The 27,500-nt window shown below is 46.0% G+C and overlaps 1 protein-coding gene across 4 annotated transcripts in view; it reads left to right on the top strand.

The window, feature by feature from the left end:
- The window catches only part of LOC130160996 (NACHT, LRR and PYD domains-containing protein 12-like), a 347,054-nt gene that overhangs the window by 154,435 nt on the left and 165,119 nt on the right, over window positions 1-27,500 (top strand). The window lies entirely within an intron of this gene.

Raw genomic sequence — 27,500 nt, 5'->3', positions numbered from 1 at the left:
TATTAAACAGGACGAGAAGTCGAGTCTGTGACTTCTGTCATCCACCAGGTGGCAGCACTCACCTGAGAATAACTGCAGTCCCGTCCAGTCGTCCGTCCTGTTTGCCGCTCCGCTCTGTGTTAAAGGATCAGCGTGAAGGAAACTCGTTCACTCAGTCAGAGCTGAACACAGGAAGTTGTTTTCTGTCAGTGAACCTTTTATTTCCAGGTTTGTTTCTATGTGAGGAGGACTGTCCCGGTTTGAGGCCGGTGGTTTGAATAACCTTTGCTCTGCTTGTCCTCTCCACGTGGACTCGCTCTCGTCAGGACGTGAGACGGATTCACTGCATTTATCAATAACAACTTTGATGATACAGATTTCATCTGCTCATAAAACCTCAGCTTCAGTTTTCTGGAAACAAAAAGAAGAAAAGAAGATAATTAGTAATTATGAATAGATACAAATTCCTGAATTAAGGGAACGAGATCCAGTTTCATATTGGTTCAGTTTTTTCTTTGTAATTCATTTAGTCTTTTAAACTGTCCTGACCCTGGTCTGTGCTCAGGGCCCCGCTGTCTCATAATCCTAGAGCTGAACTTCACAGTAATCTAAAAGGAATGTGTGTTTAGATGTATTTGATTGGCCACCGCAGCATTTTAATCCAGCTAAAGATGAGCCAGGCTGAGGGGGCCGTGTGTTTCCTGTCGGTCACATGAGACTTTTTTAGCGCTTTAAAGAATTCATTTCAGCTGGATGTGATTTTATTTTTTCTGCCCCATTCTGGACAAAAACTCTTGATTTGTGATTTCTAAGCGTCTCTGTCTCTCTGACCTCGCTCTGCTTTGAAGACTGAACAGGAAGCAGGATGCTCCCTCTCTCTGAGTTGTGGCCCCTGCGGGTCGCCGTACTTAAATTCCATTGTTGTCAAATTTAACAATGCCGTCCTGAGCTTTGGGACGTCCAGCGGGTCTGCGCAGGCCTTTTAGCTCTTATTTATTTATGAGGGACGTCACCGAGCTTTTCTTTTTCCTCTTTGGTCTGAAACGAGTCGGGGTCTGCGGCCTCCCCAGACGACCCAACACTAACCCCTGACCTATAAATCTCCTCTCAGCCTCCCGCCTGGAGCTGGAAACCAGCGACCGTCTGTGACAAACGACACGGAGCTTTTCCTCCAGCTGAAGGTCTGAAGAGAGCGAAGGTTTCACCAACTATTCCCAGAGAAACTCATCTGTGCAGCGTCAGTGAAGAATCCAGGAACAACTTAGTGGACGAGTCACATTTACAAAATGTAATGAAACAATAAATCCTGGAAATGTACCCAGAGAGAGCCCGAGGTTACAGTTTAGCTAACTAATGTTAGCTAGTTTCTAACTTTAGCCCGAGGTTACAGTTTAGCTAACTAATGTTAGCTAGTTGCTAACTTTAGCCCAGGGTTACAGTTTAGCTAACTAATGTTAGCTAGTTGCTAACTTTAGCCCGAGGTTACAGTTCAGCTAAGTAATGTTAGCTAGTTTCTAACTTTAGCCCGAGGTTACAGTTTAGCTAACTAATGTTAGCTAGTTGCTAACTTTAGCCCGAGGTTACAGTTCAGCTAAGTAATGTTAGCTAGTTTCTAACTTTAGCCCGAGGTTACAGTTTAGCTAACTAATGTTAGCTAGTTTCTAACTTTAGCCCGAGGTTACAGTTTAGCTAAGTAATGTTAGCTAGCTGATAGCGCATCCTTTCATTTCCAGCGTTAGCTTGTCATTTCATTACCAATATAAAACGTCATACATGATCTAATGTTACAAACACTGGCGCTCAGTCATCAGCAGTGAGACAACGGAGGACAGAGGAAGACGTGTGAACTCTGGTGAGGAAGAGTCCAGGTGAGAGACAGCGTTGGACCAGCTGATGCACCTGTCTCAACCCTGTTCCTCAGAGTATCTCCTCCACCACACCCCCGGGCAGGTGGAGGCCGTCACACAGCAACATGATGACTCGTCACCTGGTGAATCTCGGTCCAGTGTTCCCGCTCTTTCAGCTCCGTGTTTGGTCTCCACCAGCTGCTGACGGAAACATCTGGCTCTTTAGCTGCTAAACGCTCCACTGTGTTCCCCAGAATGAAAAGTGACGAGATAATTTAATTTTAAAGCGTTGTGCAGCTGTGGGACACATTCCCGTGTCTTTGTCCGTTTGGAAAAGTTTACGATGAAACATTTACAGGTTAAACATGTTTTTATTAAAAGGAGCACATGAGCAGAAGCAGCTGCTCCGCCTGATCCCGGTCTGCAGAGGGAGAAATGTAATATATTCCTGCACAACAGCGTTTTCAATCCAGGCGGAACATTTTCTGAGATTACAGTTTGGGGAATAATTACTCTGTCAGAGTTCGATCACGTACGCCTCCAGTTCCTTTAAATATTAGTAAAGAGAGGAGAGCGTGGTGGATGTGGTCTGTGTGCTGTCTGTCAGTCAGTGTGCGGCTGAACACATCCTTCAAATGAAATCCTAGACAGGTGTCTGGAAAAAACTCTGCTGCCAAGTCTGCACTTTCACCATCCGCTCATCCCCTTCCTTCCTCCTGTTGGTCTCTGACCCATCAGTCACATCACTCTGCTTTTCCTTTTCCTCAGGCCTCCACCTCCGAGCTTTCTTCATCTGGTTTCTCCACTTCTTTCCTTCCACCCGTTTTCTCCTACATTTTATCTTCTTGATTTCTTTCTCTTGTTGGTTCAAAGTGTTTTTGTGCCACGGTCAAACTTTTCTTTTATTGTCAGAGCAAAAAAACTTCTGAACTTTGGCTACGAACTTTTCAAAAATGGCTTTTAAATCTCTTGAAGCTGCGTTTCTGTCTCCCCTCTCTGTGGGTGTTTGAAGGTTCAGCTGTGAAGTTTAATGTTTGGAGTCTCAGTCGGGATCAACCCCGTCTACAAATTACATTTATATCCTACTCAACTGTTTTGCCAAATGCATCTCAGAGGAAACGTAAATGCTGCCGGGATCATATTCACTGGCAAAGCGTTGGGTTCTCGTGCGAAGGTGGTCGCTGGAGATCTGGGTTCAGGTCCCGAGTCCTGCCAAACCAGGACTCCTGAATCCCTTTGGTCAAAGGTTCTGGAGGGATCGGCTCCAGAACCATAATGTTCGTCAGGAGCAGACACCTGAACACCATGAAAACAGGAAGTCTCTTCTTCTTCAAACTCTTCTCAGTTAAACATGGATTTTATGACCATGCAGTTATTGATATTTCCATCTGGTCAGGGTCCAAGATGATCGCTTGTGGTTTGGACCAATCGGCGTCCTGTGAGGGCGGGGCTGTGGGCGTGTCTTAGGAGTGACGACGGCGTGAAGCGACTGCTCGTTAACAACAACGGCGGCTCCTAAAGAGGTTAGCATAGATGCTGCTACAGCGTCGGTTTTCAGTTTTATCCACCGACTGGCTCCGCTAACGGGAAGGAGGAAGAATCTGATTGGTTGAAGTTGAAGATACACAGATGGTTCATCCAATCAACAGGTCCCGATGAAGCCTCCCTGATGTTCTGAGTAACGAACCTTGGAAGTTGTACTCAGGTCCAGTACTTGAGTAAACGTACCTGTAACCTCCTGCTGATCTTTATTTCTTTAAAGAAAAACACTTTTAACTTCTGATTCGTTTCACTGAGATTTTCTTTCTGGAATAAAGTTTTAAAACTTTTTCGACAGTGACGGGACGAGCTGGTGTTTCAACTAACGAATAACTCTCTCTCTCTCTCTCCCGGGTGTAACTGTAGATCGGCCGAGCAGAGGGGAGATTTCCCTCAAGCTGTCAGGGAGCCAATCACACGAGCCGGATGATGGGCGCTCCCCGAAGGGACCAATCATCCATCAGTCGCCGTGACATCGGTCTAATGACCTGCCATCTGTCAGAGGGGGAGAGAGAGAGAGGAGGTGAAGAAGTTCATCCTTTCATTTTCATGCTTCGCATCTAACTCGCTCTTCTCTTGTTCTCTCAGTCACTTCCTCTTTAATAATACAACATGTATTCATGAAGAGAGAGAGGGATGAGAGGAGGGGAACAGAGAGAAAGAGATAATGATGAGGAAGGAGACGAGAAATAAAGATGAGAGAGAGGAAAAAGAAAAGATGTTGGCGTTGATCTTCCTCTGTGACTCTTTATTTACCTGTTCTCCTTAAACTGAGATACACGAGTGGGAACTTCAGCTCTCCTCTGATCAGCACCAGACTGTGCTGGAAACAAACACCAGATCAGTTTGAGGAAATTATGAGGAAAGTTTCCAGCACATTAACTGACGTTCAAAATAAAAACAACCAAAAAGATAATCGCATGAGAAGAAAAACAAATACAGCAGAAGATGAGGACGGAGCGTGGGAAGAGAAGGAGAGAAACATGTAGATGAAGAAAAACAGAAACGAGAGGACAGAGAGGAGAGAGACCTGAAGAAAAGAGAAGAGGAAACGACAGGAAAAAGAAAGAAAAGAAAGTGAGAAACAGAAAATGAGACCAGGAAGTAAAAACTGGTTGAAGAATGAGAAGAAAAAAGTGAAGGACAGACGAGGAAGAGGAAGAGAGTCGTCCGTCTTCATCCTCCATTAGCTGAAATCTCCATTAGCTGCTGATGGATCGTCGTCAGGAGAGACGCCGGCCTTCAGAGGTCAGAGGTCACCACGGTTTAAAAACACCCAACTGAAAACCTCTCAGAGACGCTTTCCTGTCTTCGTCTTCTCGTCTTCTCCTTTTCTGCTTTCTTCTTTCTTTTCGATGAAATGATTTCTGGAAACGAAAGAGAGACACCAGAGCTTCATGTGACACTGACGATCAGTCACAGCTGATCTCTACGTCTATTTCTAATAATTACTCAGTTAATCAAATTATGATTAAGATCAACTGATGATGATACAAGTTTATTCTTTAGGATAAAACCCTCGAGATGAACCACAGGACAGTCCAGACAATAAGTACCAAACATTAAAAATCAGGTGTGATGATGAACTCGGCCACTAGATGGCCACAGAGAGGACGTGCACGTCCAACTAATATCACACAAACACATAACACTGTTTTTACTTTCTACAGAAATCAGATCCAATCACCTGAAACAGGAAGAATTATTCTGCTCTGAAACATGTGGAAGGACGTTACGGTTCGTCTTCCAGTTTGTGTTCGGACTCGAGGACGGAGAGGACGGGTCGTCACCTGATACTGATGAACATGGTGCCACAAACTGCTGCTGTGGGGCTGATGCCTCCTCTGTCAGGTGAGACAGGGTCTCCGTCCTACGGCGGACACCTGTCCCCTGGAACGCCATGAGTCACGGCCGGTCCACGGGAGGAGTCGGATGGCGTCTGTTTTATTGGGGGGGGGGGGGGGGGGAGTTCAGGTGAAGTTCATCAGTGACTTTATGTAGGACAGCTTACAGGGGAGATGTTGTTTTCCTGCCTGGGCCGGACACGGACCGTTCCCTCCGCAACATCCACACACCCTCATAGATCAACACTAATGTACAGAGCGGCCCTCAGAGAGCGGCCCTCAGAGAGCGGCCCTCAGAGAGGCGCGATGCTGCGGCGAGAGCGCAGGGTGAACAGGTTCAAAGCGAAGAAGCACACAACCAGATAATGCTGCGTTCAGGTCCGCTGGGAATATCTGTCGGAACAGCTTCGCCGGTTAAAAGCGTTGGCTTGGAAGAGTGTTTATGTTTGAACTCGTTTGAAGCGTCAGACTGGAGGTTTCTCGTCGTGTCGTAATTATTTTCAGCCTCTTCACACTTTGTTGAACCCACTTCTCCTCAACCTGCAGACGCTGCGTTACCTGCACCTGTGACGGGCGGCGCTGCTCAACTCAAGGACAACTTACCAGCTTTTCTCCTGGAGCTGTTTCCCTGATGTGGTCAGTACGCTGAGGAGAAGAAGCTGCCTCGTATGATCCTGAGGCCTCAGGTGTGTTACACAGGAAGTGTACACTCACCTGTAAAAGCCTCTGTCGTGAGAATAAAGATTTCTACAAGTTTCACCTTAATGCAATGCATGCTGGGAAGTGTATGCTAATAAACTAGTGATGTTTCTGCTGAGAAAACTGAAGGGAGAAAGAAGCAGGAAGAGGTGAACAGGTTCAGGACAGAAGAAGAAGAAGTTGCTCTGCCTCCTCTTCCTCTCTTTCTTCTTCTCTCTTCCCTCCCTCCATCACTTTATGCATCTTTCTTCAGCTCTCCCTCCGTCTCTCTCGGAGGTCATAAACCGCTTCCTGTTTGTCTGCAGGTGGAGTTTGATTTAAAGGACGAGCAGGTGGCGAAAGAGAGGACGGAGCTACACTCGTTTTTTTTCTTCTTCCATCTTTCATCATCTCCTCTCCTCCTCCTCTGTCTCCTCCTCTCATGCAGAGTGGCGGAGGAGACAGTGATGGACAGCAGAGGACAGAGCAGGGGGAGGATGAAAGGAGGAGAAAACTAAAAGAAAGAAAGGAGGAGACAGACGTGAGAGGGGGAGATGTGAGGAGGAGAAAAGAGGAGGAAAGACAAGTTTGTTCCTTCTTTCTTTCTGTCTGTTGATGACAGAACAGATGTGCAGCTGCAGAAGGGAGGAGGAGGAGGAGAAAGGAGAGAGGAGGAAAGAGACAAACGGATGTTGAAAAGAGAATGAGGAAAGGAAAGGAGGAGGCAAGAGAAGAGGTGAAACAAGGGGACGAAGGAAAGGGGGCAAGGAAGAGGAGAGGAGACAAAGAGACGAAGAGAGGAAATGGGATGAGGGACTGAAAAGAGGAAAGAGCGAGAGGATATTACAGAAGGAAACGAGGAGAGGAGATTAAAAGGAGGAGAAGAAAGGAAAGGAGAAGAGAAAATGAAGGGGAGAAGTTTGGAGGGTTAGGAGGAGTTCAGCAGGAGGTGGAGGAGGTGAAAACAGGAGAGGCAGATGTTTGATGGATTGATGACTGAAGGAGGAAGGAGGGAGGGAGGGAGGAGACGGAAAAGAGACAGAGGTGAGAGGTGGACGAGAGAGGTAGAGAGCTGTCAATCTTAGAGGAGAGGGAGGGAGGGAGCAGCAGAGGAGAAGGACTTTGTTTTTGCAGCTTCAGTCGAGACACGAGGAGGGAAAACTGGAAAAATAAAAAGTGAAAAGAAGAAGCTCCACCTCCTGTTGCCGTGCAGCTGATGCACCCCCCCCCCCCCCCCCCCGGCACATTCATTAGCCCCCGTTAACCCTCCCATTAAAACACTATCATGGTCACTGCCGCGGCCCCGAACCCCCTTACATGGGGCCCCTGCTGTAGCTAGCGTATACCGATAGCCTGCACGTGAGGCGTTCAGGGAAATCAGTAAATTGTCTAACAGCCCTCTGTGCTCTGACATCTAGAGTGGAGGTTTTCTGTCGGCTCAGAGAAACTTTGCCGTTTCCTGTTGTGTAAGTCTGCGGTGATCCTCCACACGTCTGTCCTGAGCCGACTCTCAGCTCGGTGAAATCTCTCTCTCCACGAGGACGCAGGTTATCCAAGGAGAGAGAGAATCTGTGACACGAGCGTCGAGGCAACTCGCCCACTGAGCCGATCAGATCGATGCGTTTCTAGGTTGAGTTCCTCCTGTTTGATTGGAGCAGAGGATGAAACTTCACAGCAGAAAGAAAACAGCTGGATTCACCTGAACCTACCTCCACACCTCAAATCAGGACACAGGAGGAGGAGGAGGGCGGGAGGAGGAGGAGGAGGGGGAGGAGGAGGAGGGGGGGAGGAGGAGGAGGGGGAGGAGGAGGAGGAGGAGGGGGAGGGGGAGGAAGATAAAAGAAAGACAGAAAGTTGTTGATTCATTGATGAAGAACATGAAAAGGGCGAGAGAGAGAGACAGAGAGACAGAGAGTGAGACAGAGAGAGAGACAGAGAGACAGAGAGACAGAGAGTGAGACAGAGAGAGAGAGACAGAGAGACAGACAGAGAGACAGAGAGACAGAGAGTGAGACAGAGAGAGAGAGACAGAGAGACAGAGAGAGAGAACTAGATTTCAATACAACATGTAAAATAATGTAAATTATGATGAAATAAAACTCAAAAATAATATAGAAAAATATAAACACAAAATCTATAATTAACAATAAAATACAAAATTAAAACAAATCTAAAAGTAATATATAAAATATATTAATATTAAATAATAAAAATATGTTAAAATAAAATGTATTTACTTGAATATTAATAAAAATGGAAGAAAACCATAATAAATTAAAAATAATATACAAAAATAAACAATTATAATAATGTGATACCATAAAAGAAAATTTAAACAGAAAAAAAATTCTGTAAAATTTCAAATTTACAAAATCTGTCACTAATAAAATACTAACAGAATAAATGTAATAAAACCAATTACAAACATATAACAACATACAACAAACACAAGTCATATCTGTTACAGATATGCTCCAAATCACCCACAATACAAATATATTCAAATGTATTTAGAAAGTTCAGTTTTAGATTTCCGGCTAACGATTATTGTCATTATTGATCAATCAGTTGATTCAGTTTGTAAAATCATGGATGATGTTTATAGTTGGCCGTCTTCCAATGTCCAGAACTCAAAGTTATTAGTTAAAGTTATTTCATTATATTTACCTGATCAATTAAAGAGTGAAAATACTTTCCCTGTGGGCTGATGAGTCACTTCCCCGCCAGTGTTTCCTGTGTGTGGCGGGTTGTGGTCTCGGGTTCGGACAGGTTCTGTTGACCCCGCTGAGGACAAGCTTCCCCCTCCCACCCGAGACTGCGCTCTCTGCAATCAGCTCGACATTTACATTCAGACGAGAGCGGCGAGGCGGCGAGGCAGCTCGCGCCGCCGGAATGTAAATTTACCCAGAGATCAGACGGGGAGTCGAGCAGCTGAGGAGGGAGGAGGACGGTGAGACGTTGTCCTCACATGACATTTCAAACCGTGATCACCAGGGTGAAGCCCAGTCAGTCTGTGTGGAGGATCTGAATCTGGGTGCATCATTACCTCATTCTGGACATTCATGGTCTCCAGAGGACGACTCCTGGTGATTGTGGTGACCTCCTGACCTTTACCTCTAGCTCTATGAAGAGGTCACATCTCCTACCTGTGAAGGCTGCTACAAATATCAAACCCTACAACAGATTTCATCTGATTCCTGAATCCTGAGCACGTTCCTGCTCCCCAGGGGTTCAACCCTCCGCTCAGTATCTTGTCCACCTTCACACCGACAGGTGTAATGAGGAGAAAACCTTAAATACTTAGGTGAACATTTTAACCCTCCTGTTGTCCTCAGGTAAAGTTTTCTATCAGAAATCTGTTTTTTCTTCCGTGTAAACTTCCTGACAAGCTCATGGACGGCTCCTGGCTCCACTGATAAACACCATTTTATTATATTTTGGGTGTTTTATTCAGATTTATAGCATCTGTGATCTTCAGGGGTTAAATTTGACAATGGGTCTCACTATTGAAGAGGGTTCAAAACAGTCCGACGAAGCTTTGGCATTTACCTGTCTGGTTCCTCTAACTGGAACTATCGTCAAAATAATTCTAATTTAGGTTTTTTACTCGACGTCTATTTTTATGTAAATTAGGTTTATTGACCATAAACTTAAGAAAGAAAGTGTGTTTGAATGAAGCTGAGTGAAAAGGTGTGATGCAGTCCCTGGGTTATACTTCTATAGGTCAGGTTTTATAAACTGTCAAACAGAGGAGGACAAACGTTTCACGGTCGATGGAAGAAAAGACGGAGGAGAAGGAAACGTGAAAACTTTGTGCAACTGACCCCTGACCTTTAACAGACTCTGTCTCCTGTTCCTGTGTCCGCTGCTCCTCGCTAGTGTGGGGGCGTGGCCTGCTGCGGCCCCCACCTGTTGGTTAAAAAGAAAAGAGCAGCGGCGGGGAAAGGAGCCGGAGTCGATAAAAAGAGAAACCCTCATTGAGATTCAGACAGAGGCTCGACTCACCCCGACGTGACTCCTCGCCGCGGCCAAACATCCCGACCCGCTGCGGAGGGAAATCAGCCTCCTCAGGACGGCAGGTCCTCCCCCTTCACACAGTCGCAGGCCGTCCCTCAGCAGCGGCTCTGAGCGCGGATCAGGGCGCGATGTGTTCAAAGACCTTCTCACTTCAGTGTTGCTGCTTTCCATGAACACGCTGGTTTAAACACCGCAACACTACAGACCGACACATCCATGAATCCTTCACATGAAAGATGATATAATGAATGTGGGAGCTGTAGTTTCAACAGGATCATTGATCAGTTATTAATGTGAACGACCCTTTAAATTTACCCATAATGCATGAAATGATCCCTGATCGAGCTAACGAGGGACAGCTCCAGCATGCTGACGTGCACCTCGTCATCACAGTCTCTATATGACTGTGCGTCCAGTGGATTTCAACGCCTGTTGCCGTGGTAACCCTGAAGAGTGGCGCTCCCCGTCGATCCCGTTCAGTTTGTATCGAGCATGATTCACATCCAGCTGCTGGACTGATGCTGTCGATGACGCTCATGAATCCCTGCTCTGACTTCCTGTTTGTCAGAGGTCGCATCTAAATCTAAACGGTCTCAGGCCCAAACACCATCTGTGATCTATTGTACGAAGCATCCAGACCCTCAGGTGAGCGGGGACAGGTTCACTCCCTGTTCCCAGAATCTGAACCAGGTGAAGCAGCTTTTAGGGAGTTTTCACACCTGCACTTTATAGCGTTCCTGTGTTTACTTTCCTGCTCCAGACGATCTGACCAATCAGAGGAGGGAATGTTCTCACCTGGTTTGCAAAGATGCATTTTGCTTCACTTGAATTTTTCTCTGTGAAAACAAACTGAACCTGAAGTTTACAAACTCATCACTGAACCGGAGCAGAGCCCTAAACCCCAACCCCAACCCCAACCCCAACCCCAACCCCAACCTCCACCCCAAACCCAACCTCAACCTCCATCCCAACCTCAACCTCAACCTCCACCCCAATCCCAACCTCAACCTCCATCCCAACCTCAACCTCAACCCCAACCCCAATCCCAACCTCAACCTCCATCCCAATCCCAACCTCCATCCCAACCTCAACCTCAACCTCCAACCCCAACCTCAACCTCCATCCCAACCCCAACCTCAACCTCCACCCCAACCTCAACCTCCACCCCAACCTCAACCTCCATCCCAACCTCAACCTCAACCTCAACCTCCACCCCAACCTCAACCTCCACCCCAACCTCCACCCCAACCCCAACCCCAACCTCCACCCCAAACCCAACCTCAACCTCCATCCCAACCTCAACCTCAACCTCCACCCCAACCCCAACCTCCACCCCAAACCCAACCTCAACCTCCATCCCAACCCCAACCTCAACCCCAACCTCCACCCCAACGAGCTTCAGGTGTGAAAACACCCTGATTTAAAACGGTGTCCCAAGTTTCTGACCTGATTGTATATAATCTTGATTTGACTTGTTTCAATGTTTTTATTTATCTAATAGGTTTCTATTGTTGTTCAATGTGTTTGGTGCCTCTGTAAAGCACTTTTGTGTCTGAATGATGCCGTATGACACGTAAACACAACGCAGTGCAGACGGAACATCTGTGGGTTTAATATAAAACTTAATGGCACCAGAATCTCCAGCTTCCACAACCCTTCACCTGTGAAACGGGTTGTTTAATGATCGTGAATCATAATACAACTGTACTGAAGGCGGATGGACTGATTGGCTGAATATGCAGCTGGTGGTCGACACTGTTTTTGTGACACCTGTTGGCTAATCATGTTTCCTGGAGTGTGGGTTAAAGTTTGGACTCGTTCACTCACTGATCAACTGCAGTGCGACTTTCTAAGCTGTTAGCTCTGGCCCTGGTGGTGACACCTGTGCCGAGGCGTACCTGAGTGACCTGAGCAGATGCAAGCCACCCGCCCACCCTCCCCCGCACTCCTTCATTAAAGCCGGTGAACCGCTTCAACGAGTTCACATCGACTCCACAGACGGCTGCAGCCTCCGCGGGGTCATACCAGGACACACACACACACACACACACACACACACACACACACACACACACACACACACACACACACACACACACACACACACAGCGAACTTTTGAAGTGGCTGGAGGTGTTTGAATTCATTTCTCATTCAGTGGCTGTATTTCTGAAGGAGGCTGCTCTGCTATGCATGAGGGACATTTACATTTAACGCAGCTATTTGACCTACATACAAAATGACTGGAGAGAGAGAGAAGAGGGAGAGGATGAGAGTAAAAAAGGGGGAGATGGAGAGAGGTGTTGAAAGGAGATGAGGAAAGAAGAGAAAAAAGCAAAGAAAGAGGAGGAATAGAACAAGAGAGGAGTCTGATGGAGACTCGCTGTGGGCTGAATATAAATATGAAGACATGACTTTTTTCTGCAGCCTGAAGGTGCAGCACTAACAGGACGACACCAGTTCACACCATGAACTGAAATGAACCACAGCCATGAAGAAACAGTCTCCAGTCCGGCTCAATCTCTCGTTTGATACGTGATATGAAGCATAAATATTTCCTCAGATTTTCAGGGATCACGGTTTTTAATTCTGACCTGATTTCTCCCCAAAAACTGTGATGAAGCCAGAAACTCAGGCAGCAGAGAGTCAACATGCAGCTCATCAATGAGTCCACAGGTCCAGTCCGTCATCAAACAACCACAAAGACACAAACACAAAGAGATGCAAAACGACAACAGACACAAACACAAAGCAAGAAGCAAAGAGATCACAAAGAGACGCACCAACCACAGAGACGCAACCAACCACAAAGAGACGCAACCAACCAAAGAGACGCAACCAACCACAAAGAGACGCAACCAACCAAAGAGACGCAACCAACCAAAGAGACGTAACCAACCAAAGAGACGCAGCCAACTAAAGAGACGCAACCAACTAAAGAGACGCAACCAACTAAAGAGACGCAACCAACCAAAGAGACGCAGCCAACTAAAGAGACGCAACCAACTAAACAGACGCAACCAACCAAAGAGATGCAACAAACTAAAGAGATGCAACCAACCACAGAGACGCAACCAACCACAAAGAGACGCACCAACCAGAGACGCAACCAACCACAAAGAGACGCAACCAACTAAACAGACGCAACCAACCAAAGAGACGCAACCATCTAAAGAGACGCAACCAACCACAGAGACGCAACCAACCACAAAGAGACGCAGCCAACTAAAGAGACGCAACCAACTAAAGAGACGCAACCAACCACAGAGACGCAACCAACCACAAAGAGATGCAACCAACTACAGAGACGCAACCAACTAAACAGACGCAACCAACCAAAGAGATGCAACCATCTAAAGAGACGCAACCAACTAAACAGACGCAACCAACAAAAGAGACGCAACCATCTAAAGAGACGCAACCAACCACAGAGACGCAACCAACCACAAAGAGACGCAGCCAACTAAAGAGACGCAACCAACTAAAGAGACGCAACCAACTAAAGAGACGCAACCAACCACAGAGACGCAACCAACCACAAAGAGACGCAGCCAACTAAAGAGACGCAACCAACTAAAGAGACGCAACCAACCACAGAGACGCAACCAACCACAAAGAGACGCAGCCAACTAAAGAGACGCAACCAACTAAAGAGACGCAACCAACCACAAAGAGATGCAACCAACTACAGAGACGCAACCAACCACAAAGAGACGCAACCAACCAAAGAGGGTGGGTGTTTGACAGGACGTCAAAAGTATAAAAGAGCGTTGACACATTTCAGTGTTCAGACTTTAATCTTCACAATAACATTCTTGTGGTTTTCTGTCTGACATGTTCACAACAATGATTTGGGTAAATTATATTAGAGAGAGAGAGAACAGAGAACTACGGTTCAGGTGACCAAGGCTTGTTGGTCTGGGTCAGTAGATCTGGTCTCATCAGGCTCTTATTCTCAGAGGGAAACTTGTGATTACTCTGTTTTACTGCTGTAAAGACCTGCTGAGAGTGTTTTGGCGTTTTATTAGAGCTCATATACAGAAAAAGAGCTTACCAACATGGAAACATTTAATTCAGACCCAAACCTCAGAAGCAGAACAAACCCTGGTTCCAGTTAAAACCGGTCATGTGATCCCTGTGCTGATGAGAGCTCAGTGGGTTTCTCCTCTCTAAGCCGTGACGTCATGACGACACCAAAAATTTTGAGCTCCTCCATCAGGCATGAAATTGAGACCGACTGTGTGGACTCATAAAATGTTTGAGGTTTTAAATCCAATTCGGCCGTTTCCGCTGTGGCAGAGCTCACGGTTATGAAGCAGAAAATGTGCTCATATCCCTGGAAATCCCTGCTGCGCTCCACGTCCACACGACCTCCCGCTGCATTCAGACGCTCGCTCTCCTTTAACCTTCATTCATCCTGGGAGCAGGAGCAGAGCAGCCAGCGCCACACTGAACACATGAACACATGAACACATGAACACATGAACACCGAGCAGCACAAACACAACTGGTCTGCAGCTGGCTGACAAGACACATAATCCCAAAGGCTTTTTACAAAGTGCAGCAACAAATACTCTTTATTTGCAGTGTCAGTCTAAATGTTTGTCATCCACCAATCAGAAATAAATATCCCCTGTTGCCGTGGCGTCTGTCGAAATAATATGTGTGCACATTATTCTCTAATCAAATCAGCCTGTGCACTTTAAAAACTGAGCTGGCAGCTACTGAAGTGCAAGTACTCAACAACCCTCAACTATTCATGTTCCCCAGACGATGAGGTCTAATGGTTCGATGATCCTCTGACCTTTCCTCTGGTGACACTCAACAAACTATTAGATGGATTTATCAGTTATTCATGGCGTCAGGAGAACATCTGGACTGGTTGCCTTGGTGATCTCCTGACTTGAACATCTATACGATGGATTACATAGATAATTTTGTATTGACATTTGTGTTCCCAGAGGACCAATCCTGATGATTATGATATATATATATCCCACTTTCTCCACTTATTTCTTCGACGTCGTCTCGTCAATGATTGGCTTGGTAGCATCACGTGACCAGTGCTGTAAAGGCTAGAAAAGCTGCACCGGTTAAAACAGAAAGGCTTTGTCCAAATTTAGTTACAGGTCTGGATCTGGATCCGGACTGTGGTCCGCCTACTAGCGCCATCATCAGGTCAACATTTTCATGAGTCCAATACTTTGGTTTCTGACCAAATATCTGCAAAACTAATGTCATTCCCATCAGCCTCAGCTCAGCGATGGTCCGTTAACGTCACTGTTGCAGAAGAAGCGTCGTCTTATAAAAACCTTGATGTTATAAATTCATGAGGTCATCACAAAGATCAGCTGTACGTGTGATGAAGAGAAACACAGAGTTGGACTGACTCAGCTGTTGAACTCCGTCAGCAGCAGCGCTCTCTGAATCAAGCTTAAAGTGCAGTAATGAGACACTGTGGTGCATTGTGGGAGAAACAAGGGCGGTCCTGGTGAGCTGGCTCGTTAAATAGTTTCTGACTGTGATGCTGATCAGGTTTCTGTTACCTGCAGTACACAAGGTTTCTGCTTCCTGTGTGTGTGTGTGTGTGTGTGTGTGTGTACAGTTGTGTTTGCATGTGTAGGTGTGTGATGTTTACCTGAGTATGTTACAGCAGTGGTAATGAGTGTGTGTTCGTGTGTGTGTTGTGGTGAAGCAGCCCACCTCGAACGGAGTATCTGCTGAATCATCTCCTGTAGGTCTGCCCCACACACACACACACACACACACACACACACACACACACACACACACACACACACACACACACACACACACGGCCAGGACAGCCTGCTGGGCGTTCAGTGCTGACTAATCGCTGCTGGAAGATTTTACAGGTGCTGGAAAAAAAATACACACACACACACACACACAGACACACACTTCCTGGATGTGTGGTAACTCCTTCTATGGTCATCATTATCATGGAAAACTCCTTCTGAATGATGACATCATTCTTTTCCCCTCCCACCGTCCTGACAGTCAGAATGACTGTTTGTCTGCATCTGTGTGTGTGTGTGTGTGTGTGTGTGTGTGTGTGTGTGTGTGTGTGTTAAAATATTGTTTTACATTCCTCTATATTTATTAATGATATTGAATCAATAATTTAATTAAATTAATATTATCTATCCTGAATATTTCTTTCTTATTGACACTGATGAGTCAAATCATCACGATCAGCTGTGGAGGGACGGCCCGGCTCTGACAGACCCACAGACCAGAACAGTCTGGACTGAGACTGTGTGAGTTCAAGTGGACAGTTCAGACCCAGAAGTCTCTCTGACGACAGCACGAGAGACTGAATCTGGCTCAGGAGGTCAGGGGTCAACAGTGGAGGTGACATGTGACCTTTGAGGCTGATAGAGGACCAGACAGGCGGCTGCATTCTGGACCGTCTGTAATGGTTTCACTGTGCATGAAGGGGGACCCATGGTCTGGACCAGGACCTGGGTGGAGGCCCTCTGAGTGGGGAGAGCAGCAGTATTACACACTGCTAAATGACAAGATCCAGTTCTGAAAGAGACAAATTATATAATATAATATTTACAAAATACATTTTCAATATAACAAAACTAAACAATGGCAGCAGATCAGTTACAGTTAAACAGGAAGTGATGTCAGGACGTGTGCTGCTCTCTGCGTGTTAGCGTGTGCGTGTTGTCTGGTGTGTGTCGAGTCATCAAAGCACATCAGATGTACTCCGTGTGTGTGATGCTGTTGTGGGAAGTGTGTGTTTGATCTCTGCTGAGTCATTAAAGAAAGTGACTGCAGCCAACACCTTGTTGTGGTCACAGACTGATGTAAGTGCAGGTGTGTGAGTGTGTGTGTGTGTGTGTGTGTGTGACCTAATGACCTCGTGTGTGTCCGTACCATCTGTGTTAAACTGTTGAGTGTGATCATAACGCTTCAAAGGCTCCTGCTGGTCGTCCTGTCACTGTCGGATTCATGGCAGGTGAAGAAAAATCAGCGTCAGGAGACACAACATGTAAATCAGACGGACTGAGGCTCGGCGAAACACATCTGGACCTACTGCATCTCCGCATGACGGGTGTGAATAAATATCAACTCTTCATTCAGATTTGAAGAAACAGATTCAAACAGGAGCCACGGTTTTTCTTCTCAGAGTCGTAACGTAAACCACGGACACGTCGAGCAGAAACATCTTCTTTACAGTCGACGGTGTCCATCAAGGATCTGATCACAGATCAATCAAACAACCACAGCCAACAGCAGGTGCTCATATTACTTTATAACAGTAGGGCTCCACGATGTTTACGTCTGGAGAACATGATCTGTACACACACACACACACACACACACACACACACACACACACACACACACACTCTCTAATGCCTCAGTGTCAGTAAAAGTGTGATCCACGGTGTAGCGGCTGTGAGAGTGAGTGTGTCCTGTTTGATCCGTACAAAGTCATCAAAGAACAGGATTAAAGCCTCAGCCTTGTTGTGGTCAGAGGGAGGGCTGACACACACACACACACACACACACACACACACACACACACACACACACAGAGTGAACAATAGAAAGGTGAAAAGGACGGCAGCGAGGGGAGGAAATAATAAAGAAGAAGAACACGAAGAAACGGCCGGAGGTTTGACGGAGAGCAGACGTGGACACGTGTCTTCAGACGGCAATAAAACGCAACTGGAGCTGATCTGTAACTTTCTCCTCAGCTCTGAACGGTTCTCTGAGGAGGGAGGCGAGAGCCGTGTTCATGTAATTCATCCTCTGAGAGCGCCGTTACCAACATGTGCAGCAGGTTCTCACTCGTCCTGGTACAGATCAAGAGTAAGAGAAAAATAAAAGAACAAACTGGTGACAGTCACACTGTTGAAGGTTCTGTAACCCACGGTTTCTGCCACTAGGTGTCGCACTAGAGCACCAACATCACCGACCGAAACCAAAGCTCTGACCGGACCCGTTTTATTTTGAAAACCAGAGGTGGTGTTTCAGCCCGGACGGACAGACGCCAGCGCTCCCCTCCTGATTCGGTCTTATCGACGTATCCTTCCCTGATTCGCCACATTCATATCACATGACACATGAGGTAAACAGACAGCATCAGCCTCGACCACCGGTGGATACAACATGATACTGAATCACAAGCGTGCATTATATAAAGCAGATCAATCTCTGGTCTGACTTTTCACCCCGACTCTTCCTCGTTCGTTGTATTTTCTACAACTGAGCAACCAACTGGAGCGACAATCTACTTCCTGTTTATGGTCATGTGATGTGTGTTTTCAGGTTTCCACAGTCCAGCTCTGACGTGATGACATGTCCATTCAATCATCTGAGTCTCCTTCAGCTATCGCAACACAAACTGTGAGGAACATCAAGTGTTTGTGAAAACGTGTTTTTGTGTTACGTAAAGTCCTAAGATGAAAGCCTGTGAAATAAAGTCATCAAAAATACATAATATTACATAAACTCTTCTCAAATTACATGTGAGGATGAATAATTCAGCATGTGGTCATTAAACAGAGCGAGAGAATCATCTGGAGAAGGAGGGAGGGATGAAACAGTGAGGGAGGGTTAAAGTGTGTATTTGTGTCAGAAGTTGAAGCAGTTTTTCAGAGTGAGTCTGGATTCAAACGAGACGTGTTTGCTCCACTCACAGTCTCAAGTGTTGAGAGTATAAATAGGAAACCAAACATTGGTCACAATGTGGAGTTTCTAACAACGTCTCTGTGCGAAGCAGCAATTAGAGGCAACAATGGAGAACCAGGTTCCAGCTAAATACACAAACAGAAAGGTCTCCTCTATAAAACCTGCAGGCCTGCGTTAGCTCACGCACAGCGACAAAGACGCTCGCTCTGTTTGTTTCACAATCACTGAGTTTAATACGAAATGTTAGAAGCTGAAAGTCAGAATCTTCTTGTTTCAGTGTTTTTCACACCAACAGAGGAACAGTGAACCCATGACCCTGATCTTAACCTGAAGTCTGACCTAAAACCTCCTTTTCTAAACATTCCCCGACTTTTCAGAATGATTAGTGTGATAATATAAATCTGGTCCTCACACAGCTGGAGTACAACATCACACGTGATGACATGAGCCGTTTACATTGAAACACATTTACCACAGAACACGGCCTCAGGGTTCATATAACCCAGTTTCCAGCTGTCAGCCAGCCAAGGCAGACGCATCACACATGAACCACACATGAACCACACACACACTAATACGACAGGAGTGTGTCGCACTGAGCAACATGAACACAGGCTGTCGTGTTTCCTACACAACCGTCTCAAAGTGTCGGACAAAACAAACAACTCCCGCATTATTTCACTTTTCTCAACAGTGAGTTTGCACACGGGGTCGGAAACATCTCGATGACTGAGTGAATACTGCGGCCGACAAAAAGGGACAGAAATTCAACAGCTGGAGTCTGAGTATGGCTGTGGGTGGAAACCATGCTCAGCTCTGTGGCCTGGACTGTCCTGCATCTTGTTGCAGGACCTACTGATCTCACAACTTTGGGGGTGTCCATTTAGCGCCTGAACGACACAAGGTCATTCACGACGGTACTCGCCCAGCGTCAACGCAAGCCATCCACCTCCAGACCCGATTTCACCAACGAGAACAGCTTAACCCATTTATACCGGAGAAGAAGATGCTGCGCAGCACAACATTGTTGATTCCTCTTCATTTTCATGTTGCATATAAATATGTAAAATATGTATAAATATATCATGAAAATGACGAGGAATCAACAATGCTGCGCTACGCAGCATCCGGTATAACATATATATAACCGGGTTAACTTACTAAAGAGTGGGGGATTGTCAGCAGTGGGCCTTCTCCAGCACCAGTGCTCTTACAGTGCTCGTACAGGAAATGACCAGTATCCTTTGTGGGAATATAGACCTCCACCAAACTTACCCAATCCATGACCCACTGATGAAGAACGCCTTCCAGCCCCCGGCTCACCTGGGTCCTTGAAGCTCAAGTTTTCTGGACTTTGGACTAGGACTGAAAACTGACTGCAACAGAGACGGAGCAATGACTAATTCAGATCATCTTGATGTATGTTTTACATATGTATTCAGTGGACCTTTGTCATTGAGAATCAGATAAATCGATATGAAGATCACGACTGACCATCACCCCGTCAACAATAAGAAGACGTGTGAAGTCTGGGTGACCTTGGATCATTATGTTTCACATTATGAGGCAATGGGCCAAAATAAATCAGGCAGCCCTCAACAGCGTCACTCCACCCCGGGTTTTTGCCACTGAGAGAAAACAGACATTATACTCACACAACCACAAAGGTCCGTTGTTAGGAAAATGTAAACTGAGGTCTTTTAAGTGTTTAAACAAATGAGCAATGCTGTTGTCTCTCTGGCGAGGACGGTCTCCTGTTGGGAGACGAAATGTCAGTTTGGATCAACTGTGGTTAAAGAGCTATTTTGGATAAATTGGACTTTTCTTCTTAAAGCTTTTGTGCAGAGAGCAGAGGAGAGGGGGAAGTTGTGGGCTGTTACTGTGGGCGAACAGCGAGATGAAAACCTTTCTGAAAAAATGACAGATTAAATTTAACATAATGATCTCTCCCAGTGCTCTGCCTTCTCTTCCAAAGCCCCAGAGAGCAACTTGCCAGCTCGTTTTCCTTTTTATCTACAAGTGAAACTATTTAAGAAAGTATGTGCGTCGGCCCGGAGGCCTGAGCTCAGATGATTAGGAGGATTAGGAGCTTAAAGCAGATGTTTGGACACACAGCACACACCTGCAGTCAGCTCAGGTCACATCTATTTTAAATCTCCAAACATTTCTTCATACTCTCCCCTCAGCGATTCCTTACTTTTCCAGAATATTTCCAGCCTGTTGTGGCCTTATTATAAAAGAAGTTTGTGGTAGAAAAGGTGGATTTTAATGCATCAACAACAGAGGTGGAATATGACCAAACAATTACATCTTAACACGTCTCGTTCCACCATCAGGTTTAACGACTTCTGCAGCGTATTATTCATCAAGCTCTGCATGGTTGTTGCCTCTCCACGTCACTCTGCCAGATGACTTCTGAGTCAGCATGATTTTGGAGGTTCCCTGACAATGAATGGTATCCTGTCACGTCTCCAGTTCAGATGTGTGAACAACACTGAGTCATGATATTTTATTTATCCAGGTGCTGGGTACAACGTGCACATCACACTTTACTCATTAAAGGTTCTGTAAGCGAGATCTTAAAGTCTTTACAGGCTCCATCAGTGTCATTCGTGCAGCCGGTCCCAGTGGATCAGTCCAATGCTGAATTTCTTTCCCAGTCTGACCATGGAGCTGATACTGGTCTGGTTTACTGAGAGGAGAACCCCACAAGCTGCTGAAAGCTCCAGCTGGACTCAGATCTGTTTCTTCTTGTCCTCCATGTGTCAGTAACTTGATGCTTCATAAGGTTACATGTCTGTTTTGATTAGTGACGGCTACAGTAGACATGCTAACGTCAGCTAACTTACTGTTACCAATATTATAAACGTGTTAGGCAAATGTTGCTATCGCTAGCTGGCTAACTGTCAGCATAGCTGTGGAGCATATCACAGCCATGCTAGTGTTCTTCAATGGGCTTCTTAGCCTGGAGCCTCCTGAGTCTAGGATCCCCACCGCCAGCCCAGAAGACTCAACATGTACATAAGACGACCAGTAGAGGCTGACCACACCCCGAGCCTCCAGGTCCCAGACCAGCTGACCACTGAGATCAAACTAACATCAGTCCTCCATTAAACTACCGGTAAGAAAGCAAACAAGTCGAGCCACAAATGCTGAAGTAAAAGAGCGTTACTGGGAGAAGTAACGGTGAAGTTATCCCAGTGGAAAGGTGAGAAGTATTTTCTGACAGTGGAGTTTCTGGCCTTTGTTGCAGTTTGAACATGAACAAAGCCACAGACCTCAGGTTCAAGTGAACTTTTTTTAAGTATGACAAAGCGATCGATCGCGAGTCGACGCTGACTAAACTTTCTCCGTCTGACGGCTTCAAAGAGTCAGAGGCTCAATAAAAATCTGGATCTGTGTGTGTGTGTGTGTGTGTGTGTGTGTGAATGACGTCATCACCCTCTGAGCCGGAGATCAACAATGAAGCTTTGAACCTTTAAGGCCTGAAACCTCTGAGTCCGTATAGACAATGAACACCTGGGCTTGTGTGTGTGTTGAGGTGGAGCAGTTACATAAAGCACTCACAACTCTTCAGAGAGAGAGAAGACAAACGTTACACACACACACACACACACACACACACACACACAGGGGAGCGATGATGCACAAAGTGAGTTAAAGAGAAAAAACTCAGATGACAGACGAAGCTTCAAAAACCTGAAGAGATCTGAGGAACTACTCTGTGTCTCAGCTCCCTCCATCATCTGTGGAGACGTGTGAATCAGAGGTGATGGAAGAAAGGATGGGGGGGTGAGTAGAGAGAGAGAGGGGAAAGAAAAGAAAGAAGATGATGCAGAGTTGTGGAGTTAATGAGGCATAAAGAGAAAAAGGAAAGTTAGAGAAAGTCTGGGATGGAGAGAAGACAAAGAAAAAGAAAGAATCAGTAGAAGAAGGAAACACAATAGAAAAGTAAAGAAAAAGACAGGACGAGAGAGAGAGAGAGGGAAAAGGTCAGTGGGCGGACAAATGAGCAGAAACAGCAGAGGGAAAAAAAAGGAATGAAAGAAGGAAAAAGCGAAGAGCAGATGTGAGGGAGCTGACAGGTGAAGACGGGCGATCGATGCCAGCCGAGATCACAGAGACAGGTGGATCATACCTGCAGTGAGTCATCGCTGTGTGTGTGTGTGTGTGTGTGTGTGATGAAGTGCAGTGAAGAAGAAGGAGGGAAACCTGTTGTGCGTCACTGCTTTACAACCCTGTTCCTGTTTCATCTCTGTGCGTCTCCAGGGAGACGGAGTTTCATCTGCAGCTCAGGAAACGGCTCAAGTTCCTCATCCGCAAAGTTTCTCACAAAGAGAAACTGATTCACACTTGTGTGTCCGAGTGTGTGTGTGTGTGTGTGTGTGTGTGTGTGTGACATATTTATTTATCTAATATGTAATTATTTATTCAGACAGCTGAAAACCACTCACACAGCTCCTTCTGAGTGATATTACGGTCAGAGCTGGTGATGGTGAAGCGGCTCACACACACACACACACACACACACACACACACACACACGAGCCAGATGTCCACACTGAAAGAGAAACAAAAAACTCCAGCGTTGTGTCTCGTTTTGAGTCTTTGTGGTTGTTTTGAATCTGTTTCCATCTCTTTGCTGTTTGATTAGTTGAAAATGTGTAATATTTGACATATCTTAACATATTTTAACATATTTTAACATATTTCTAATGCCTGTCAGCACATACTATATTATTTATTGACCTATTATATCTTTTTTTTAGTATTTGATTTTCTTTGTAGTGTCACTTTGCTGCCGTGTCACTGCTCGTTTCCCACTGTGGGAACAGATCTCAGCTCACTGACCGTGTCAGACATCAACCAGCAGGATGTTGAAATGGTAAAGAGGTAAAATATGTAGGAAAGGATTAGGCGGGACTCTGTGGTTATTCTTATAAACACAGACGTCGTCTTCTTCCACGTTCAGCATCTCACTCCGTGTTTTCACCGTAAAGCTTCTCTGAACTGTGAGAGCTTCCACAAAGAAAGAAGTTGGAAAATGACGTATGTAGTGATGTCAAACATAAACAGTCTGTAGATAGAACGTGCTCATAATGCTCTTTAGCGGGGCGCTAGCTGGATGTCGGGATCAAACCTGTGACCTTTTCCCTCTGAGGGTTTTTCACAGCTTCACTTTCAGTGGGAGAAAGAAGCAGCTCGTGTGTTTTCACACAGTCTGAGTGCCCAGCTGTGAAACCACATCATTCTCCTCATGGTTTCCTAACTACAGTTTGTCTTTCCCTTCTCCACCCTCCTGCTTTCTCACATAATTCCCCCTGTTCCTTGTCATGTTTGGACAGATCGCATACGGCGGTTTGGCCTAAATTGACGCTGCGGTCAGGAGGTTTCTCAACACTTCTCCCTCTCCACCAACAAGTGCTGTTTCTGAGAACTGCGTCAGTGCTGAGAGGACGAGCACACTCACGCTCACGACTCTGATAATGATAATCATACTGATGATGATGATGGTGGAGTGCAGTGACACAGGTTAGACTCAGAACAAATATGAGTTAGTGTGTACTAAGCAGACTCGTGGTGGGTGTGGAGTTTCTGAAGGTCCGGCCAAACCACGGAGGTGGGCGTTCAGACTGTGACGGGACGGAGGCTGCACTGGGAAAACCGGGACCTTTGACTCAAACTGCTGCTGTCACACAAACTGAGTTTATGAGCAGCAGAGGAAGAGCCTGTTCTCACGGAGACGTCCTGAAATGAGCTGAAAGACGACGGAGGTGATGGAGGGAACAAGAAGCGAGTCAGAGGTGTTTGGATGTGGAGGTTGCAGTGATGGAGACAGGTCTGTCGAGGAGCTCAACTGTTCTTTGGAGGGTCCAAAGCTCCAATTATAGTTTCCACGTCTGCAGAGCTGGACGTCTACAGGATGTTAATTTCTGTCAATCATCTGCCGACAGAAAACCTCCGCAGACGTGTGGTACAAATATCTCAGAAGCTTTTTTATTTAAGTTTTTAACCGATGGAACCGAAACAATTCAACTTGTTTTTGAGACATTTCAAAATGAAATTGTAGATTCTGTATCTTCCCTGAGTCATTCATGTTTTTCTATTTACACAAAAGCCGGACAAGACGGAGTTGACCCCAAAACACAGACAAATCAAGACCAACCTGACAAGTCAAAGATGATCCTGGAAAGACAGGACTGACTGAACCTTATAGTACTTCAGACGTCCCTCTGCCCAGCAACGTTTTCCAGCTCCTCCTGCGATCCTGAGGCGTTCCCAGACCAGATGGGATATGAAATCCCTCCAGCGGGTGGTGTGTGAACCCCCAGGGTCAAGCATCCTAACCAGCTGCCCAAACCACCTCAACTGGCTCCTTTTGAAATGAAGGAGCAGCGACTCTAGCCCAGACACCTGAGGAGGAAACTCATTTCAGCCGCTTGTACCTACAATGTCATTCTTTCGGTCACTACCCGAGGCTCGAGACTGTAGATGAAGGTGAGAACGAAGACCGACTGGTAAATCGAGAGCTTTGCCTTCCGGTTCAGCTCCACAACATCGCCCACTTTACTGCTGACGCCCCATCGATCCTCCTGTCCGTCTCCCTTCCCATCCCACCCTCACTACCTACCGACTCCATTCCACTTGATCCCTATTCTAATTTAACCACATAGAGGTCGGAAACCTGTTTTCCAAGGGAGACCTGACCAGGACTCGGCATGAGGAGGAGGTTTTGTAGGTTACAGCAGTAACTGTTTTTTCAAACAACTTTACATGTCAAGAGAAAACTTTGCAAAGGTCCGACGTTGCAGCAGCAGAAGCATCCTTAGTGCAAAGAGCTGGACAATAAGCAGGGTGTCATCAGCGAAAACACTGATCCAGGCCGACGTCTCTTTACATGTTGACGTGCTTACATCGTTATTAAAGTCTGAGAAACATTAAAACCCACAGCAAACGGCTTTTCCCCTCAGGCCACGCCGCTCCGTCTTTCATTAGTAATGCTGTAATGTCGCCTCTGACACATCTGACTCTTTAATGTGCAGCGTTTCACTTTCCACATGCAGTTTCTTTATTTATAAGTTGATCTAAAGTTGATCTCATTTATGTTTTAATGTGACGTGTGTTTGATTTTTAATGTGCTGTTTATGTTGAAGAGTGTTTCACTTTTCTGTTTCATGAGAACGAGTGTAAACTGGGCTGAAAGCAGGAGACACCGTCAGACAGAAGGTCAATCTGCACGAGCATCAGCTGGAACAGGTTGTGTTGAGTATTGTTGTTGGATCTTCCAGTAGTTTACACCCAGTGTTGACATTCAGTTAGTCACCAGCTAACCCAACCCGCATGACTCTTACTGTAAGTTACAGGAGCTTGCTGAGAACTGGATGATAGCACTTAGATAAACAGTGATACTTGTAAATCAACTGAGAAAAATCCTCAGCAGTTTTATGTCTTTTCAACATTTCATTCCCTTAAAAAGGCACAAACTGCAGGAGGATGTTGCCTCACATACTGGAATCAGTGATAGATGTGTGTATAAAAATACACTTTCATGGATGTGTGCAGCAGAGTTTTCTTCTCTCTTCCACACCAGGCTGTAGATTCTCCTGTTTGTTCAGTCAAATACAGAAAGTTTCTCCTGAACGGCAGAACTTACCTGGCTGCAAGAGCCTGTTCAACCTCCTCCAGCTGCTCCGGGGGGGGGAGTGTCTTCTGGGTCTGTCCTGGGGTCGGCTCCCAGGGTTCAGGAGGCATCCTGATCAGGTGAATACAGAGAGAAGTCACAAGGTTTAATCATGCACAGAGACGCAGATATTCTCCAGAGAGCCTGAGTAAGGCTGCGTCCACACTGATAACCAAAACACCTGAAGACACGTCACATGACCATACACATCCAGCATAAACAGGAAGTACATAGTCTACTGTGCAGTTGGTTGCTTAATTGCAGAAAATATGACGAACGAGGTTTAGCTGCACAGCAAAGACAACAAGGTCAGTGCTGCTTTATTACCATGTTGTATCCACCACTGGTAGTTTGTTGTCCTCCAGAAAAGGGTCACATGGTAGGAGCGTGACGAATCAGGGAAGGATACATCGTCGGACGTGTACGTCTCCCTAAGACTCTGCAGTGGTGTGGACGACACCTGAGATTATGTCCTCGATAATGTGCAGGTGAATCATGCACACCTGATATAATGCCTCCACAAACCAAGAGTAAAGGCCCTAAACACAGGAAGGACAGTAAAGCAAGAAAACAAAAGTCTCAAAACCCGGAGATTTCCAAAAGTGTCACAAAAACTCTTGAATTCAGCCGACCACAGACTAACGGCCGGAGCACACACTCATAGAACTACAGTTGCATCCAGGTAACTTCTTTGTACCTGTGTATTTCTGCCTTCTCTGCCCTCTAAAGGTGTATCGTCTCACTGCTGAATGTGTGTCCAGATGACGGCCGAGTCTTTCCACATGATCCGTGTTGCTGCCGTGTGTGTGAGCCCAGTAACGGTTGATTGTTCTGTAGGGAATAAAGGCATCAGCACATACATGGGATCTGTAGTTAAAACCATTAAAAGGCCGAGCGGTTCTCTCTGACAGAGTCATGATGTTGTTCCACATAGTTAAAGTCTGACACAGGGACACTGCCAGGAACCACAGGGGAATTCAGGACGAGAGACCCCGAGAAACACAGGGAGAGAGAGAGATGTTAACAGCAGCTGAGTGCAAGTATACACACACACACACACACACACACACACACACACACACACACACACACACACAACACACACACACACACACACACTTCACTCAGACATTGTTCTAGCAGTGGCAGTGTTGGGAGTCTTGATTCATACAGCTTGTTCTACATGCAGAGTCATTCTCTGTGTGTGTGTGTGTGTGTGTGTGTGTGTGTGTGTGTGTGTGTGT

This window comes from Seriola aureovittata, chromosome 20 (genome assembly GCF_021018895.1).
Source record: "Seriola aureovittata isolate HTS-2021-v1 ecotype China chromosome 20, ASM2101889v1, whole genome shotgun sequence".
NCBI lineage: Eukaryota > Metazoa > Chordata > Actinopteri > Carangiformes > Carangidae > Seriola > Seriola aureovittata.
This window is presented reverse-complemented; position numbering and strand designations above follow the sequence as displayed.